The sequence below is a fragment of the Rhipicephalus sanguineus genome, chromosome 6 (genome assembly GCF_013339695.2).
Source record: "Rhipicephalus sanguineus isolate Rsan-2018 chromosome 6, BIME_Rsan_1.4, whole genome shotgun sequence".
NCBI classification, from domain to species: Eukaryota; Metazoa; Arthropoda; class Arachnida; order Ixodida; family Ixodidae; genus Rhipicephalus; species Rhipicephalus sanguineus.
Window position 1 is genome coordinate 150,939,872 of NC_051181.1, and position 19,102 is coordinate 150,958,973.

Here is a 19,102-nt window from a genome sequence, read left to right on the forward strand (position 1 = left end):
TCGTGAACTCAAACGTGGTAGAATAACTCCAGTTTTTAAGAAAGGAGATCGCTCATTAGTGTCAAATTATAGACCGATCTGTGTTTTGCCCTTTTTTAGCAAGGTCACCGAAAAAATTAATTGAAAAGCGATTGATAAAATATTTGAACAAATTTAATATACTTTCACCTGACCAATTTGGATTTAGATCTGGTTACTCTACTGACCTAGCACTTGTATCTCTTACTGACCAATTAAGGAAAGCTATTGATGAGGGTAAATTTGCAGGTTCCATATTCGTAGACTTTTCCAGGGCATTTGACACCATTGACCATGACATTCTTAATAGTAAACTAGACTCAATTGGTATAACTGGTCCTCCTTTACTACTACTACGCGACTACTTACGTGACAGGTATCAGGTTGTTGGTGTATGTAATGCTTATTCTAAACCTAAAATAACTAATTTAGGTGTACCACAGGGGTCAATTTTGGGCCCCTTACTATTTTTACTGTATATTAATGACTTGCCTAATTGCCTTCTTCTAAGTGCATATTGTATGCTGATGACACCACAATCATTAATTCTGATGAAGATCTATCACTAGCAGTAACCCGGCTTAACAGTGACCTTCATAACTTGCTAGGATGGTGTAAAATTAATAGACTTACCATTAATCCCTCTAAAGCTCAATTTCTTGTGTTTTCATCACAAAATAAATCACCAGAGTGCATTCCGCCCATTTTCATTGATAACCACCCATTATCAGCTATGAAGAATGCGTATACCTAGGCGTAAATATCGACCGTAACTTGAAATTTCAAAACCATGTAACACGTTTAACAAAAAAGTTATCACATGGAATACGCATCCTCATTAGGGCACGTTCATTTTTTTCACGACCGGTACTACTCTCACTTTATTTCGCGTTTGTACACTCCCACATTAATTACTGCATAGCCTCCTGGGGTAACACATACAATACTCACCTAAAACCGCTACAAATCATTCAGAACCGGGCAATTAGATTAATCACGTCAAGTCCACCCACATACAATGCTAAACAGTTACTTCAAGAAAATAACATTCTCGATGTTGCCGCCCTTGTAAAATACAATCTCGCCACTTTTCTTTTCAAACTAATTAATGAAGAAATCTCATTGTCATTAATTCCTTCATCATCTTTACTTAATACTAACCCAACTTGTTTCGCGCAGCATAACAACTTCATTCTGCCCAAAGTGCGAACTAATTATGGCAAACAAACAGTTCACTTTGCAGCCATATCATTGTGGAATACATTACCATTTCTAATAAAAATCCAAAAAACCCATAAATTTCGCCATGAATTGAAAAAGTTCTTGTTATGTGACGTTCACTGTTCTGTATAACTGGTTTTTCGACTTGTCATCTCACCTCAAACTGTTGTTTTATTTTTTCTCTTTTCATGTTATTTGCACTTATATTTTTTTTTATTATCGATGACACATAGTTTATGACAACATCGTCTTTTTCTTGTATCTGTATCTCATTATTATTGAATTTTGTAATATTTCTGTTCTTTGCTACTGTCGTTGCCAATCAAATATTTATGTTAATATTGCATAGGAGGTCCCATTTCAGTTTACACTACGGGACCTCCTTCTGTATATTGCCACGCCCACTTCTTGTCTTGTTTTGATGTATTCGGCAGAGACGGTTATCAACGCTCGACGCTGTCCGCGAAGTAGTGTTCTAGAAGCGTCGCGGTTGTAGTAGATCGGTTTGTTAAGATTTCGCCCCGCACGCGAATGTTCCAGCTTTGTCTAGAGATTACGCCGCCACCAGCGATATTGCTGGAAAGTTCGATAGCGCCTGTATAAAAGCCGACGCGCGTGACCGCTTGTCAGTTGATCGACGGACGACGCCCTGTTCGCCGCTATCATTGTACAGCGTGCATTGCTGTAGTTCTAGTGCTCATTTTCCGGCCACAAGTTCGGCCAAATAAACAGTTTCATCCTACAAACGCCGACTCCTGTCTTCGTCGACGTCACGACCACGTGACATCTGGTGGAGGTGCTGCTTCATGATCCGGACGCCACCGCGGAGCGCTGACCCAAGCCCAAGCCGCGAAGAAGACGACTCTAAGGACAACCCGGATCCTCGAACCAGCCGCCGGCAGAAAGGACTACCCCCCCAATACGGACTCCTACCGGATAAGCCAAAAGCCACGGCGACAAGAACAACAGGCACGATGACGGCCGCAGCGAACCCTGCCGCGATAGTGATGCAGCCGCCCAGGGAGCCGCCGACATTTCGTGGTTCGCCATGTGAAGACCCCGAAACCTGGCTGGAGACGTTCGAAAGGGTCGCAACATTTAACAACTGGAACGCCGACGACAAGCTGCGCCACGTGTACTTCTACCTGGAAGAAGCAGCAAGGACATGGCTCGAGAACCGGGAGTCCACGCTTCGAACCTGGGATCTCTTTTGTAGTGCTTTTTTGGAGACGTTCACGAGCGTCGTTCGAAAGGAAAGGGCCGCATCCTTGCTGGAGACACGGGTTCAGCTCCCGAACGAAAACGTGAGCATCTTCGCGGAAGAAATGACCCGGCTGTTCCGCCACGCTGACCCCAACATGCCTGAAGAAAAGAAGGTTCGTTTCCTCATGCGAGGAGTAAAGGAACAGCTCTTCGCTGGCCTTATGAGGAATCCGCCGAATACCGTCCAAGAATTTGTCTCCGAAGCAACAACAATCGAGAAAACGCTTGAGATGCGAACACGGCAATACGACCGCAGATTCTCGACCACAAGTTACGCCGACGTTCAAGCGCTAGGATCCGCCGACCTGCGTGAGACGATTCGAGCAATCGTGCAAGAGGAGCTGCGAAAACTTCTACCTTCGTCGCAACCTCAAGTAGATTCCATCGCCGACGTCGTGCGCCGGGAGATCCAGCATTCACTCGGCGCGCCTCAGCTAGTAGAGCCGCAGCCGCAAGCTATGAGCTATGCTGCTGCAGCCCGCCGTCATGCTCCTCCTCCACGTCCACGCCAAGACGACACATCGCCGCAGTACCGTCGCCAGGCGCCGCCGCCGCCACCGACGCCCTACCGTCCACCTGTCGGCCAGACGCCGCCGCCGCCACCGACGCCCTACCGCCCACCTGTCGGCCAGCGCTACACCCCGAGGAAGACTGATGTCTGGCGCGCCCCTGACAACCGCCCGCTCTGCTACCATTGCGGGGAGGCCGGCCACACGTACCGCCGCTGCCTGTACCGACAGATGGGACTACGAGGATTCGCCATCAACGCGCCGCGACCGCGGCCAGGCGAACGGCCTCGCGACATCGACGACTACCTAACCGGAACGCAGTGGCAAGAACGACGTCCTTCACGCTCGCCGTCGCCCGGCCGCTACATGTCACCGCACCGCCGGCCGTACACTGGCCCAAACCGGGGCCGGTCGCCTAGCCCGTATCCGGAAAACTAAGGGCAGCAACCGATGGAGGTGCGGTTGCTGTACGACGAACTACCGAAGATCCTCCGCCGACGACGACGACGTCGCGACGAAACCTTCAGAACACGACGCGAACCAGACAGACCCCTGACGACGAGATCTTGCAGACCAAAGAAGACCCGACGACGCAACATGGAAGCAGCGGAACTAACCGACGCAGCCGTGACCCGACGCCGAGACCCAACCGCAACGCAAGACGACGAACTAGCGACCTCGACGTTCTCATCGACGGCCACAACGTCACCGCTCTCGTCGATACTGGAGCCGACTATTGCGTCATCAGTGGGCCCTTCGCCACGAAGTTGAAGAAAGTTAAGACCGCTTGGGAAGGCCCCGAAATCCGCACCGCTGGAGGCCATCTGATAACGCCGATTGGTGTCTGCACGGCGAGAGTCACCATCAATAACCGGACTTATCCTGCGAGCTTTGTAATCCTACAAAACTGCTCCAGGGATGCAATACTTGGAATGGACTTCCTAAGTGAACACGGCGCCGTCATCGACCTGAGGTCCGAGTCGATAACACTAACCTCAGATAAAGCGCTCCCGCCCCGCGCGACGCCAGGGAACCATGCATTGAATGTGATAGAAGAGCAGGTGACCATTCCGCCGCGTTCCAGCGTCATTATTTCCGTCAGCACCGAAAAAGCTGAAGACATCGAAGGTGTCATCGAGAGCGATCAGCGTTTGCTGCTAGACCGTGACATTTGCGTCGCAAGGGGCATTGCTCGGTTGAATGAAGGAAAAGGAAGCGTGATGCTAACGAACTTCAGCCAGGAATACAGACACCTGAGCAGGGGCACGACGATTGCATACATCGAAGAAATCTTGGCCGTCAGCGATGCGTTGGCCTTTTCAGATTCTGACGAAGCTACGACGACGATCCCTGAGCCACCCTTCGACGTAAACCCAAGCCTTCCCGCTCGCCAACAGCAACAGCTCCGACACCTTCTGCAGGAATACAGGGACTGTTTCTCGTCGTCATCGCGGGTCCGACAAACGCCCCTTGCTAAGCACCGCATCCTAACAAAAGAAAATGCTCGACCACTCCGTCAGAGTCCCTACCGGGTTTCGACGCGGGAACGGGAGGCCGTTAAGAAACAAGTCGATGAAATGCTACGCGACGACATCATCCAGCCGTCCAACAGCCCGTGGGCGTCTCCCGTGGTGTTAGTGAAGAAGAAGGATGGGACCCTACGTTTCTGCGTCGATTATCGTCGCCTGAACAAAATCACAAAGAAGGACGTGTACCCTCTCCCACGGATAGACGACACCCTGGATCGACTCCACAACGCGAATTACTTTTCGTCGATGGACCTCAAGACCGGCTACTGGCAAATTGAAGTCGACGAGAGAGACCGAGAAAAGACCGCCTTTATAACACCGGACGGCCTGTTCGAGTTCAAGGTCATGCCTTTCGGTCTTTGCTCGGCGCCTGCGACTTTCCAACGAGTCATGGATACTGTGTTAGCTGGCTTGAAGTGGCAGACTTGCCTTGTTTACTTGGACGACGTCGTTGTGTATTCCTCGAACTTCGACGAACACCTCCAGCGACTTCAATCCGTACTTCAAGCAATCAAGAACTCCGGGCTCACCCTGAAGCCAGAAAAGTGCCGCTTCGCGTACGAGGAGCTCTTGTTTTTGGGTCACGTGATCAGCAAGACTGGAGTGCTCCCAGACCCGCAGAAAACAGCTGCCATCGCCGCTTTCCCGCCACCCACCGACAAGAAGGCCGTGCGCCGATTTCTCGGCTTGTGCGCCTATTACAGACGCTTTGTCAAAGACTTTTCACGGATCGCCGAGCCACTAACGCAGCTCACGAAGACCGACGTCGAATTCAGGTGGCAAACAGCGCAAGTCGAAGCATTTCATGAACTGAAAAGACGCCTGCAGACACCTCCGATACTTGCGCATTTCGACGAATACGCCGATACGGAGATTCACACCGATGCAAGCAGCATAGGACTCGGCGCCGTCCTTGTGCAGCGAACGGGCGGACTGGAAAGGGTTATCAGTTATGCTAGCCGGTCGCTGTCTAAAGCAGAGGTCAACTATTCCACAACAGAAAAGGAGTGCCTCGCCATCATCTGGGCTACGTCAAAGTTTCGCCCCTACCTCTACGGCAGGCCCTTCAAAGTTGTGAGCGACCATCACGCCTTGTGTTGGCTAGCTAACTTGAAGGACCCTTCAGGTCGCCTCGCACGGTGGAGCCTAAGACTTCAAGAATTTGACATTACTGTAGTCTACAAGTCCGGAAGGAAACACTCCGACGCCGACTGCTTGTCTCGTGCCCCCGTCGACCCACCAACGCCCGACGACCAGGATGATGACAGCTTCTTGGGAGCCATAAGTACCGAAGACTTCGCCGAAGGACAGCGAGCCGACCCGGAACTGAAGGGTCTAGTGGAATACCTGGAGGGCAGGACCGTCGTTGTCCCAAAAGTATTCAGGCGAGGATTGGCATCATTTTCCTTGAAAAACAACGTCCTCGTGAAGAAGAACTTCACTCCGGCCCGAGCCAGCTACCTTATCGTTGTACCTTCGGGACTGCGACCAGAAATTTTGCATGCCCTGCACGACGACCCAACGGCTGGACACCTCGGACTTTCCCGAACGCTCGCACGAGTACAAGAAAAGTACTACTGGCCGCGCCTTGCCGCCGACGTCACTCGCTACGTAAGGACGTGCCGAGACTGTCAGCGACGGAAGACACCGCCCACAAGACCAGCAGGCTTCCTTCAGCCGATCGAGCCTCCTCGGCGACCATTCCAGCAGATCGGGATGGACCTCCTGGGGCCGTTCCCAACGTCGACTTGCGGAAATAAATGGATCGTCGTGGCTACCGACTACCTCACCCGCTACGCCGAAACAAAAGCCCTGCCCAAAGGCAGTGCCGCTGAGGTAGCCAAGTTCTTCGTTGAGAACATCGTCCTTCGACACGGCGCCCCAGAGGTTCTCATCACCGACAGAGGTACGGCGTTCACGGCTGACCTGACTCAGGCGATCTTGGAATACAGCCACACAAGCCACCGCCGCACCACCGCGTACCACCCACAGACCAACGGCCTCACCGAGCGTCTAAATAAGACCATCGCCGACATGCTGGCCATGTACGTCGACGTCGAACACAAGACGTGGGACGCCATCCTTCCGTACGTGACCTTCGCGTACAACACGGCCGTACAGGAAACGACGCAGATGACGCCATACAAGTTGGTCTACGGACGGAGCCCGGCAACGACGCTCGACGCCATGCTACCAAACGTGACCGACGAGGAAAACATCGACGTGACCACCTACCTACAGCGCGCCGAAGAAGCACGACAGCTCGCCCGCCTACGGATCAAGAACCAGCAGACGACTGACAGCCGCCGCTACAACCTTCGACGACGCCACATGGAATACCAACCCGGTGACCGTGTATGGGTATGGACGCCAATACGCCGACGAGGACTTAGTGAGAAGCTTCTTCGACGATACTTCGGACCGTACAGGGTACTTCGACGCCTGGGCACACTCGACTATGAGGTTGTCCCAGACGGCATTACGAACTCTCAGCGGCGCCGTGCGCGACCTGAAGTCGTCCATGTCGTGCGCCTTAAGCCGTTTTTCGCGCGTTAGCGAGCCTGGGGACTCTATTTTTTTTCCTTTGTTATTGTAATTTATTTGTGTATACACTTGTTTTTTTCTCTTCTATGTTCTTTCACAAGCATCGGGATGATGCTTTTTCAGAGGGGGGCATTGCCACGCCCACTTCTTGTCTTGTTTTGATGTATTCGGCAGAGACGGTTATCAACGCTCGACGCTGTCCGCGAAGTAGTGTTCTAGAAGCGTCGCGGTTGTAGTAGATCGGTTTGTTAAGAATTCGCCCCGCACGCGAATGTTCCAGCTTTGTCTAGAGATTACGCCGCCACCAGCGATATTGCTGGAAAGTTCGATAGCGCCTGTATAAAAGCCGACGCGCGTGACCGCTTGTCAGTTGATCGACGGACGACGCCCTGTTCGCCGCTATCATTGTACAGCGTGCATTGCTGTAGTTCTAGTTCTCATTTTCCGGCCACAAGTTCGGCCAAATAAACAGTTTCATCCTACAAACGCCGACTGCTGTCTTCGTCGACGTCACGACCACGTGACATCTGGTGGAGGTGCTGCTTCATGATCCGGACGCCACCGCGGAGCGCTGACCCAAGCCCAAGCCGCGAAGAAGACGACTCTAAGGACAACCCGGATCCTCGAACCAGCCGCCGGCAGAAAGGACTACCCCCCCAATACGGACTCCTACCGGATAAGCCAAAAGCCACGGCGACAAGAACAACAGGCACGATGACGGCCGCAGCGAACCCTGCCGCGATAGTGATGCAGCCGCCCAGGGAGCCGCCGACATTTCGTGGTTCGCCATGTGAAGACCCCGAAACCTGGCTGGAGACGTTCGAAAGGGCCACAAGTTCGGCCAAATAAACAGTTTCATCCTACAAACGCCGACTGCTGTCTTCGTCGACGTCACGACCACGTGACAATATCCTTATCTTGTACATTATGTTATGAATGAATAAAATTTGATTTGATTTGATTTGATTTGCCATACCAATTTGGTGCACATTCGATGAACCAAGCGACCAGGAGAGCACAAAGTCGTAGGCGGCTAGATAGATAGATAGATAGATAGATAGATAGATAGATAGATAGATAGATAGATAGATAGATAGATAGATAGATAGATAGATAGATAGATAGATAGATAGATAGATAGATAGATAGATAGATAGATAGATAGATAGATAGATAGATAGATAGATAGATAGATAGATAGATAGATAGATAGATACGCTCAAAGTCGCAGAAGTTCGCTAAGAAATGCTTCGCATTTAAAATCACACCAGGTCCATGAACATCACAATTGTTCACTGTCTCCTAGGTGGCGACAAGCGCGCCACCTAGCAGCGTCATGGAGCACTGGCGCGCCTCCTCTCGCAGCGCAGGTACAGTGTACTAGCGCAGGCTGCCCGATGCTGACACCTCCCCATCTAGCCACCATAATAGTTTGTATGCGCAGGGTGCCTGGCGGGGAGTCGCGACATAACTCAGCCGCTCGCATGGCCTCCGCGCCGCCGGCTAATTTCGGAGGCCATGCCGCTCGCGCTCAGACGACCGGCCGCACTGTACCGCGGTGAGCTCACGCGCGTGCGCCGTTCCCGTGCTTCATTTTGGCGCGAACAGCTCGAGCAGCCATTGCGCCAGTAATACTGCTCTATGGTTTAGAAAAAAATAACTTTGTGTGAAGGCTACTTTCTCAGGAAAGCACTGGAAAACGGAGAGAAGCCCTGCAAAGCAGACGACGTCTGTGCATACGGCGTCGAAGAGACAGTGCTGTGCCGTGGTGGAGACTCCGTCGTCACCATTTTCTGGTTGCGTCCTGGGATTTGTGTCAAGCTAGTGCAGGCTCACAAGCCTGCATTGATAAGCTGGTATCGACCTGCAGCTGGTCGATACCAGCTGCCCACTACTGCAGTAAAAAAAAAAATAATAATAAGAGGCAAGGGGTGGCTGCGTCAACGTTTTTCTGCCATGGTATGTATTCCCAGCCCGCGGTATGTATGCACGCGGACGTTGATCAAGCAAACCACCGTGCTAGCATAGCATGTATGGTGTCGTACTGTTATGCTCGAGGGCGCGGGATAGATTCCCGGCTACGGTGGCCGCATTTCAATGGGGTTGAAATACAAAGAACACCCGCGTACTGAGATTTATGTGCATAATAAAGAACCCCAAGCTGTCTAAATTAATCCTGATTCTCACACTTCGGCGTGCCTCATAATCATACCTTGTTTGGCACGTAAAACGCTAGCAATTTTCGATGTTGATCAAACACGTTCATGCTAAGCAGACACAGGCAAGCGAATAAACTAACACAGTACGTTAGGCGAATTAAACGGCGAGTAAAAATCTAAGACATTTGACCCTTTTCTAGCGAGGCATAATTGCGATGTCACGTCGCCGCGGAAGCCAATGCACAAAGAAGCTTTACCGCATCGGCTGACTCCAGAAAGCTAAGCTTTGAGTAGTCCGCTGCTTTGTTCGTGACAACTCTGTCTGTAGCACAAGTGAAGTTCAACCTGCCGATCAGCAAGCGCTGATCGACCAGGTTGAACGGGCGGCCAAGGCCAGTGGGGCCCTCGACTAGGGTTCCCCCCAAAAGAATTTTTTATTGTAAATAAAGTTTATCTCTCTCTCTCTCTCTCTCTCAACAGAGGCATCCATCGCGTGCGTATTTCTCATAACAGTTCAGCGGCTTCGGCGAACGTGCCCCTGTAAGCATCTCGTAGACAGAGAGCTTTCCTTCTGCGTAACTGTTTGCAAATAATGTAGACTACCTGCCTATCGTATCATATTCACTGCACGCGGTGGCATCAGAAGGAGCTTGGCGGTGGTCATATGAAAAGATTGTTACGTATGCCGCATGCTGCATAATATGTAAGTTTTATTTACGACAAAACACCGATTAAATTCTGCTCGTTGGCCCCGGTTTCCACTGGTGGCCCTCACTATCGAATAAATCTAGCAGACACGCGCAATTCGGTTTAGAAACCAGCCCAACGCCACTAGACAGGAGAGCAAGAGCAGAACGTACTGTGCTCGCCTGACTGCCAGGATGCAACGCCGCATCCGTTCCTATTCATATGTTTTAGATGGAAAAACATCGAAGGATACGTCCTCCCTCATTTATACGTATTGTGACAATTGAACGCGCAACAATACCGCCAGCATCCTCTTGTTTTGTTTCGGCGATATGCGCCCGCATCGCCCCAACCAGTCGCCACTCTCGTCCGCGGGAGCGGCTGGAGTATGCGCGCTTTAACCGCCAGGGCGGCACTGCCCACGCCGCGGAAACTCCAGCGCTGGTTCCCTAGAGAATCTTCAATAACGACACGAAAGCGGCATAAGAATTTCCGTGACAGACGCTGTGCTCATTACAGTGCGCGGCGCAGGACCGTGGCTAAGAGAAAGTGTCATGGGACTCACACAAGTAAAACGAAAAAAAAATTCGAGAAAAGAACTACGTAGGCTGGGTGTAGACGTTTGCGCGGGTGTTTGTGTCGAGACTGCGTGAGCGCTGCCACTTGACTCTGTTCCACCAATAGGGACGCGCAGACCTCATCACCTGCCCTCACTAGAGGGCTCTTGCAGAAAGATAAATTTATGTCGCTGCCCTTAGTTTTATTCAGGTGGCTTAGTGGTGCCAGTACCGGATTCAGAAGCGGAGTTCAGTCAGTCAAGAACTTTATTCATCGGTCCTGAGGAGTTTAGGCCGCCGGGGGATCGCACGGTGGTTATGCGATAGCAGTATCTTGTACCTTAAGATACACGATACATTATTGAATGCATCGGAAATACAGATACAGATACCATTTTTGCGAGACGTATCGCGATACAGATACAAGATACCCAAAGAGTATCTGAGATAGTATCTAAGATACATGTATTTTCGATACTGCCCAGCACTGATTGACAAGAGACTGGCTGTACAGATGTTATGCACATTAATTTGACTTATGATAGCGGACAATGTCTCCTCTAATTCACTTCTCGTCGTTATACCGGCAGGCTTTATATTTACACATTTGGCTAGTGACTTCCTTGCAGGCAACTTCTCTTTCCTTGGTTCTTCTCATTCTTGATTTCGCGTTTATGCAACCAGTGTTTAGATTCTGTTGAGCCCTCACCTTTTGCTTTTACGTATGTGTTTGCTTGAATGTTTCGTTCTTTCATTTCACGTAGTTCTTTTGTCGAGCGTTGTGTGCTCCGCGAGTGCTTTGATGTGTTTTTTGCCGCCTTGCGTCGTCGTGTGAAGTCTGCGTGGCCGGAGGCAGCGATGGCGGGGCGGTGGATCGGGCTGCGGTTGCGGCGCCCGTCGCAGTCAAGGCGTCGATGTAGCGGCCGGCGACCGACGCCTGTTGCGGTCCGTGTCCGTGAGGACGGGCCTGAGACGAGCGGCTCCATTCATCTAAGAGACTTTTCGCGATCGTTCTGACCCTTATGTCTTCTTCACCGTTTGTACTGTTGCCTATTACTACCTCGACGGATGTTTGTTCTTGTATTTCTTCGTTTCGAGAGCTGAGTTCTTAACTGTGCTTTCTGTGCCCGTCAGATGTATGCGTTTGATTAGGTGTTTACATTTTCATTGGGAGAGCTTTAGAGCTAATGTTTGTCTTCTTTGTGAGGATTTTCGCCGCGTGTTAATTTAATTGAACACCGAGGTGTGGTGCCGCTGCGACATTGTTGCGTATGTTTTCTTGGCCGACACAGGAGCTCCTGTTAGTAGGGGGCATTTAAGGAGGGAGGGATGTGGAAATTCAGGCGTCCGCCCAGTTGCTCGACGCCATTTTCCCTTGAAGAGTTCTCGCGTCACTCTCTTCCCGACCGGACGGGTGGCAGCATGTCATAAATCGCTGTCACTTCGCTGCCGCTCCGACCCTCAAAAGTCTAACACGGCGTCCCATTGGCCAAATTTTGGTGGGATTCGGACCTTGCTCGCACTCGCCTCGACGCGGGAGCGCGCGCCGAGGTTCGGGGAGACCACTTGGGGACATCGGACGTTGCGGTGCGTATACGTTTTGGCCTTTCCGGCCAGCGGCGATCCTTTGTTCTTTGTTATTCGTCGGCGGCCGGCGGTTACGTCGTCTTGTCGGGGCTCCGTTCTCGGCGGGCGCGCGCTCCCCTCCGCGGTCTCGAAGTCCCGAGGCAGCGCCTCGCGATCGTGCACCGTATGTTTCTTTCAAGTGTCCCTATGTATATTCCGTTTCTTCTGCTCTGGGGTGCGAGATCGCGGGAGCGCTGGCCGAAGGGTAGGTCGGCTCTCCAAACCTGTTTCTTTGTTTGTTTTATGGGTGTGCCATTCGCGGCCACTAATCGATATATCTTGTAACGTGTATTAGCTAATTGGTGCCATGTGTAATTATGTTACGTACGATTGGCTGTATCGAATTATTGATCTCTTGTACTGAAGTCCCAGTAATAAATCCCTAATTTGGAGAGTGTCGCATAGGGTCTCCCTCGCTGCGCGCGACGGCTCGCCGTCCCTTCGCGGCGACGGGCCGAGTTCTCTCGGCGCAGAAGTGCGAACAGTGCACGGCGCGAGACGAACGAGGACGCGGCACCCTGCATGAAGCTCGCAGTGCTCGAGCCCGCGGTGGTGTCTGGCGCCAGGGTCGCCAGGTTGAAAATACAAAAAATAGCCAAAATGTAGCCAGTTTGAGCCAAAGGCAGTAAAAGTAGCCAAAAGCAGCCACGCATGTGGGAAATCCACTTCCACATTTTTATTTAAATGACTAAATACAAAAGCCTTCCGGCGAAATTGTAAATATGTGCTGCCTGAACAATTCAAAATCATAATTCCGGAGATTTCAGCATAAATTCTTGACTTTAGCAATCATTTCATGCATGACGACATAGTGTTCGCGCTGTTGAAAAAAAATGAGTCTCTCCCCACGCGCCTTGCGTGACTTTTGTTGAAATGACTAGAAGTTGCGACAATAAAATTGGGTCTGCGGCATGAGTTACTGCATTGAAACATAAATTGAAGCCCTTTCGCAAAAATTTCTTCCGTGATGACGAATCCAGAGCTGCAGTCCATACTAAGCCTAAGAAACGATAGAAGCAGTTCGTCGGATATCCAAGAAGGATTGTTTGTTGGGCGAGTTGGTACGAGATTCTAAAGAGAGCACCAAAGAAAAAAAAACAGGACACGAAAGGCAAAGGCGGCAACAGAAGTGCTCACTAACAGCTAGTGAGCGCTTGTGTTACCGCCTTTTCCTCTCGTGTCCTGGCTTTTAAGTGCTCACTTATAATGTCGGATATACTATTTCTAATGTCGATGAGTGCACAGAGCCCTGGATGCGGAGCCTTTTCGATTCCTGTTCACGTGCAATTTCGGTTTAAAGCCACGTTCAGCAATGGGTGATCTGCAAAAACAGGCTCCATGCAACAGTTCCCGCTGAGTGCCGACCAGGCATCCAAAGGCATTGTTTAGTGTGTGCGACGCCTGCCTGACTGGCAGGTTACACACGTGTAGTTTTTTTAAATATATTTATGTTATGTTCGACCATTGAACCTTACGCCTGCTTAAGCCACAACGCCATCCTTTTCATTAAAATTCATTATCCGCGTAATCAAAATGGAAAATTCAGTTATTGGAGCAGGATGCACACTTTGGCTGCCATGTTTTGGCACCATACACTCGAACATCACTGGCTGCGACGTCACCAGATATTGATAATTTTACTCAAATCGAGGGGACAAGAAAGTAGCCAAAAAGGAGCCAAGTAGCCAAGACGATTTTTCTGCCGCCACCGGCCTAAAAAGAAAGCCAATTTGGCGCAAAGTAGCCAAACCTGGCAACCCTGTCTGGCGCGTACGGCTAAAGAGTATATAGTGAGGACCGTGCGCGCCGAGAGTCGGCGGTAAAGGCAACGAATAACATAAGTAAAACCTAAAACGACAACACCACAACTTGAACGGTGGAGAAAACACACTCGAATGCCGGCACGTTTCCCGATTTTCTTGAGTCTGTCAGATATCCGGTGTTTGTACAGAACAACGGCTATCTTTTCACGCTCGTTTACCGTGTTGCCCGGAGCTTGTCATTTCTTCTGCTCTGCCTTCCTAGTCCGGAAGATGGACTTTGCGACAGACGCGATGAACGCCTCTGGAAAACCTGAAGCCATAAGTCGGCACACTTGAGCTTTGAAACTCGCAGAAATACTTTGATGGCACGACCTGTTCAAAGAATTCACAAGGCGGGTACGTGCTATGCCTCGCTTCACTAGCTTGCTGTGGGCGGAAGAAAAAGGAAGCAAAGTTTTGTGCGCACGTAGTTCGTAACGCCAACAAATATGATGTGCACTAAAAGACAGTCTTAAATCTAAAAATCTTAAATTGTCGTTCTCGGGCATCTCATGTGTCAGCAGAAGAGGCTCCAAACAATCTTCAAACATGCTTAACGTTTGGGCCGATAGCGAGTGGAACATGGAAGAATTACACTTCAGAACAACCAAGAAGTCATCCACGTATCTAAATACTTTGATGACATGCGTACCTTCTAACTTTTTCTGCAGTAAATTGCCCATTTTGGCCAACAGCAAATCGCTCAGTAAAGGTGCTATGCACGAGCCGATTGAAACCCCTTTTTTCTGCAGATAAATGCAATCGTTCCATTCGACGAACATAGAGGTAAGGTACATCAAAACGAGGTCAAGGAAATTCCGTGCACTGATGCCCGTTTTCAATTGGAAATTCAATTCACCAAAGGCATCTATATTATCCCTTATACATTATAATAATTCATTGTGAGGCAGTGAGTAATATAGGTCTTTTACATCTATTGAAAAAGCGTGCACATAAGTTTGATTTGACTGTTTAAAAAATTCAATCAATGCCTGCCGAGTTCTGGATAAGGAATGGGTCATCAATTGTTAGACACTTCAGATGGTCCTGACTAAACGAGCCAAGTTACTTTTGCCACGTTCCTCTTTCCGATACAATGACTCGGAAGGTCATGTTCACTTTGTGTGTTTTTTTGCGGAAAATAACATACTGAGCCCATTTTTCTCACTTTTACTAATTCGCTGTGCTAAGTTCTGTAACTCAAGCTTGCGACACATTTCCCTGGCTTGCGTCTTTACTTTATCTAGACGAATGTCAGTACAGCAATTAAAAATGGAACTTATAGCTGTGACTGCCTTTTCTAGGTACAGACCATTAGGAAGAACGGCAAAACTACCCTCCTTGTCCGAGGGCACGACACAAAGTTCATTGTCTCTCAGAAAGGTTGCCGTCTTTCTGAACTGAAGGCCGGTACTGGGAAGCTTACTCCGTAGGAGCACATCGAAGCCTTCTGAGATGCATCTGGCCGACTCCGAATCCTCTGACGAGGCGCGGCCATGGAAAGAAGCTCTGGAGGGGATCCCTTTCGGTCGACGGCGAATTTCGGGCCTAATGTGAGAGTATTATGCACATAGTTCGAAAGAACGACATCACTGCAAGTGTGGACCAAACCCACTTGTCGGGACTTGGCTGGGCACTAAGCACGAAGATAGGTAGCTCTCGTGACCACAGGTTGTCTGCAGTGTGGTCGATTCGGTCGCAGTACTCTCGCCATCTTCGTTTCTTCACTCCCGTTTGTTGAAGCTGGACGGACAGGGCGTCAAGGTACGTGCGTTCTTGTCGGTGCCATTCAGACCGATAGAAGGGTGGTAACCACCAAACAAAGCCTTTACGTCCGGTGGGAGGTGCTTGGCGCGAATGCAGAAAGTGAAGGTGCGCGCACGACAAATGGAGACTGCTACGAGGGTTATGAGGAGTGTCTGTCCGATTCGCTCGCTGGATTTCAAGCAAGACGGACGTGCCGGCCGCGATGTCCTGGATTACTCCTCGTACCTCTTGCTGATCGGCGCCCCGTGACGGACTCCTCGCCCGCTATGCCGTGCGCCGCTCATCGACGGGGCCTTCGCCGCTTCGCCGATGTTGTGCACCGTGCCTCTAGCTGTGTTTCGCGGACCCGTCCCTGAACTCCCGTGACCGTTACCCCCCATCTTTCCTGTCCTCTTTTCTCTTCGTTGGATGGCTGTGCTCCTATCACTTTTCTCTCTATTTTCCTACTTTTCTTTTATTCCCTCCTTACCCCCACCCCTACAAGGCACTGCGCCGTGTCGCCTATAGGCAGACAGAAATTAGGTGCCTTTTTCCTTTCCTTAATAACCACAGAAGGAGTGTCTGTCCAGCAAGTGTCTGTCGTTTTCTCTTCTTGTGTACGCGTTCATGAGCTGGTTTTTCGTTTCTTCAAGTACCGTAAAATTCCGAGCAAGCCCCCCTCCCCCCCAACGAAGTTGAAATTGCCGGCAAAGTGGGGGGGGGGGAGGGGGTGCTGTCTCGGAACGGCACCAAAATTCAAGATGGCGGCAAAATTTTCGCGCCAGAAAAAAAAACGCAGTGCGCATGGATTAAATTTTTTTTTACAGTGAACTTTATTTAGGCCCAGGATTTGTTGTAGCTTTTAATCGCTTTCAAAACCATCGAAAGACTCCTCCGAGTCAGCTGCAAAAAACAGGTCGCAGCATTCCGCTTGAAGTCCGCCGCGGTCTTCTGGCACCACAGCTCCAACATCGGCCAGTCCGCTGTGCAGGTCTTCGTCCTCCGAGCCATCGATCGCGTTACTAATGCCGCATCCCTTGAAGGGCTGTGCCACTGTCTCCTCAGGTACAGCGGCCCACGCCTCGGCAACAAAATCGAGCACATGTTGCCACGACGGCTTCTTCAAGTTTTCTTTCGGTGTTCGCGCTTCCTCACGCATATACTGCTCCCACAAACGCCGCAAGGTGGACTTGAACGGCTTATTCCAATACACGTCAGCAGGCTGCAGGATGCTCGTGCACCCCGCAGGCACGTAAAGCACGTCGGTGTCGTACTCCTCGAAGGCATTTGTGGCAGCTTGTGTCTTATGGATGGGCGCCTGGGCCAACACAGTAAGTGTCGCACGTCGTCGACGTTTGGGCCTCAGACTATCGACAGCCATTCTTGCATTTTCTCCGATGTCATCCAGCCGTTTTTCGTGGCGGTGAGACGAACATTTGCTACGAATGGGAAAAAAAGTCAGCGTTGTGATAAAACGAACTAGGCGACAATGTGACCCCTCGCCCCCATAAAAAAAAATTATTCTCCCCTGGTATGCGAAGGCTCGCAAAGGCCCTGGCTGGAATTTTTCCGCTTTGCTCCTTGAAGATAATGAAGGCCGGGAGCTTGTGGCCGGTGGCGCAAGCAGCAAGGCAAACCGTGAAGCCTCGCCGGGCACATCCAGTGTTCGCAACCCGTATGGTGCTTTCGCCGACCACGTTGTTCGTCCTGTTGGCGGGGTTGTCTATTCGCACCATCGTCTGATCCATGTTGGCCATGTTATATAAGGTGTAGCCGTTGCAGCGAGTTCGCGGAAGACCGAAAGGCACTTGCTGCCTCCGAAAGTTCCTCGGGCGTTTTCTGGCTCTCGCTCGTAGCGTGGCGCACTGCAACGCCGAACCGCTGTTTCCAGCGATTTATGTAATGGCTGGAGGCTACGAAGTTTCCCAACTGCATGCTGTTGGCAATTTTGACGGCCTCTTCGGAAAGAACCCGGTTGCTGACGGCACGTCCTTCGCTTCCTTCGCGCTCAAGGTACTCGCGAAGAGCGCATCGTCCACGTGTTCGCTGAACACTGGTGCGCCGTTACTGAGATTCCGTCGAAGTCTTGCCTTCCCGTAGTTTAGCTGCAGCAAATTATCGAAATTCTTCTCCCATTCCCTTATCCGCTTCCGGTCGAGCTTGAAATGTCGAGACGTCTGGTGCACGTTCTTTCCGTTTTCTCGGTGCCATCGAATAACCTCGATTTTCTTCGCCACTGTGTAGGACTGCATAGGCATAGCTGACCTCTCACCGCAAACACAAAGCAACAAATGGCGCGGAGCATGCGCGGAGCAATCAGGCTGCAGTGCAAAGCAGGATTGGATTGGATTCATGGCAGCCAGCAGGACCACAAAAAAACACAATATTTGTAGAAAAATCCACGGAAACTTTTTGACAACTGGATGTGGCAGGCCACTGTTGCCTGGGCACGTTGTCGCGGAGCGGTGGAAAAGGGGGGGGGGGGCGCTTTCCCGGAACGGCACGGATCTTTGAAATTGCCAGTGAAGTTAGAGGGGGGGGGGGCGCTTGTACGGGTGGGGGCGCTTGCTGGGAATTTTACGGTATGTACCAACAGGCCCAGCAACAGATTCTCCTGTAAGAGACCTATATTACTCACTGCCTCGCAATGAATTATTATAATGTATAAGGGATAATATAGATGCCTTTGGTGAATTGAATTTCCAATTGAAAACGGGCATCAGTGCACGGAATTTCCTTGACCTCGTTTTGATGTACCTTACCTCTACGTTCGTCGAATGGAACGATTGCATTTATCTGCAGAAAAAAGGGGTTTCAATCGGCTCGTGCATAGCACCTTTACTGAGCGATTTGCTATTGGCCAAAATGGGCAATTTACTGCAGAAAAAGTTAGAAGGTACGCATGTCATCAAAGTATTTAGATACCCGGATGACTTTTTGGTTGTTCTGAAGTGTAATTCTTCCATATTCCACTCGCTATCGGCCCAAACGTTAAGCATGTTTGAAGATTCCATTTTAACATATGGTGTAGTAGCGCAAATTCGACGGGGACAAAGAGGACAAGAAGAGACACGACACTCGCTACACTCGCAACTAATTTTATTTCAGAAGCAGCACTTCATATATAACCCAAATCCCTAGCGACACAGAAATGAACTACGAACACTGAATCATTGCCAAAAGAACCTTTTGCGCACACTCAAGCGATAGAACACGGCAGTTATGCTTAGACACTTTAAGATGACATAACAAATAACAGCGCTGGGTAACATCAATACAAAATACATTGGCGGGAATTCACACGTGCTGAAACAGAATTGAAACAACATGAAGGAAAGTATGACAAATGCAAACACTAACTTCAATTAAAGTCCTTCGAGGTAGCTGGCTTCTCGGTTACTTAACGAAACTGATGACTGGCTTTTCTTTTGTTAATGTGAA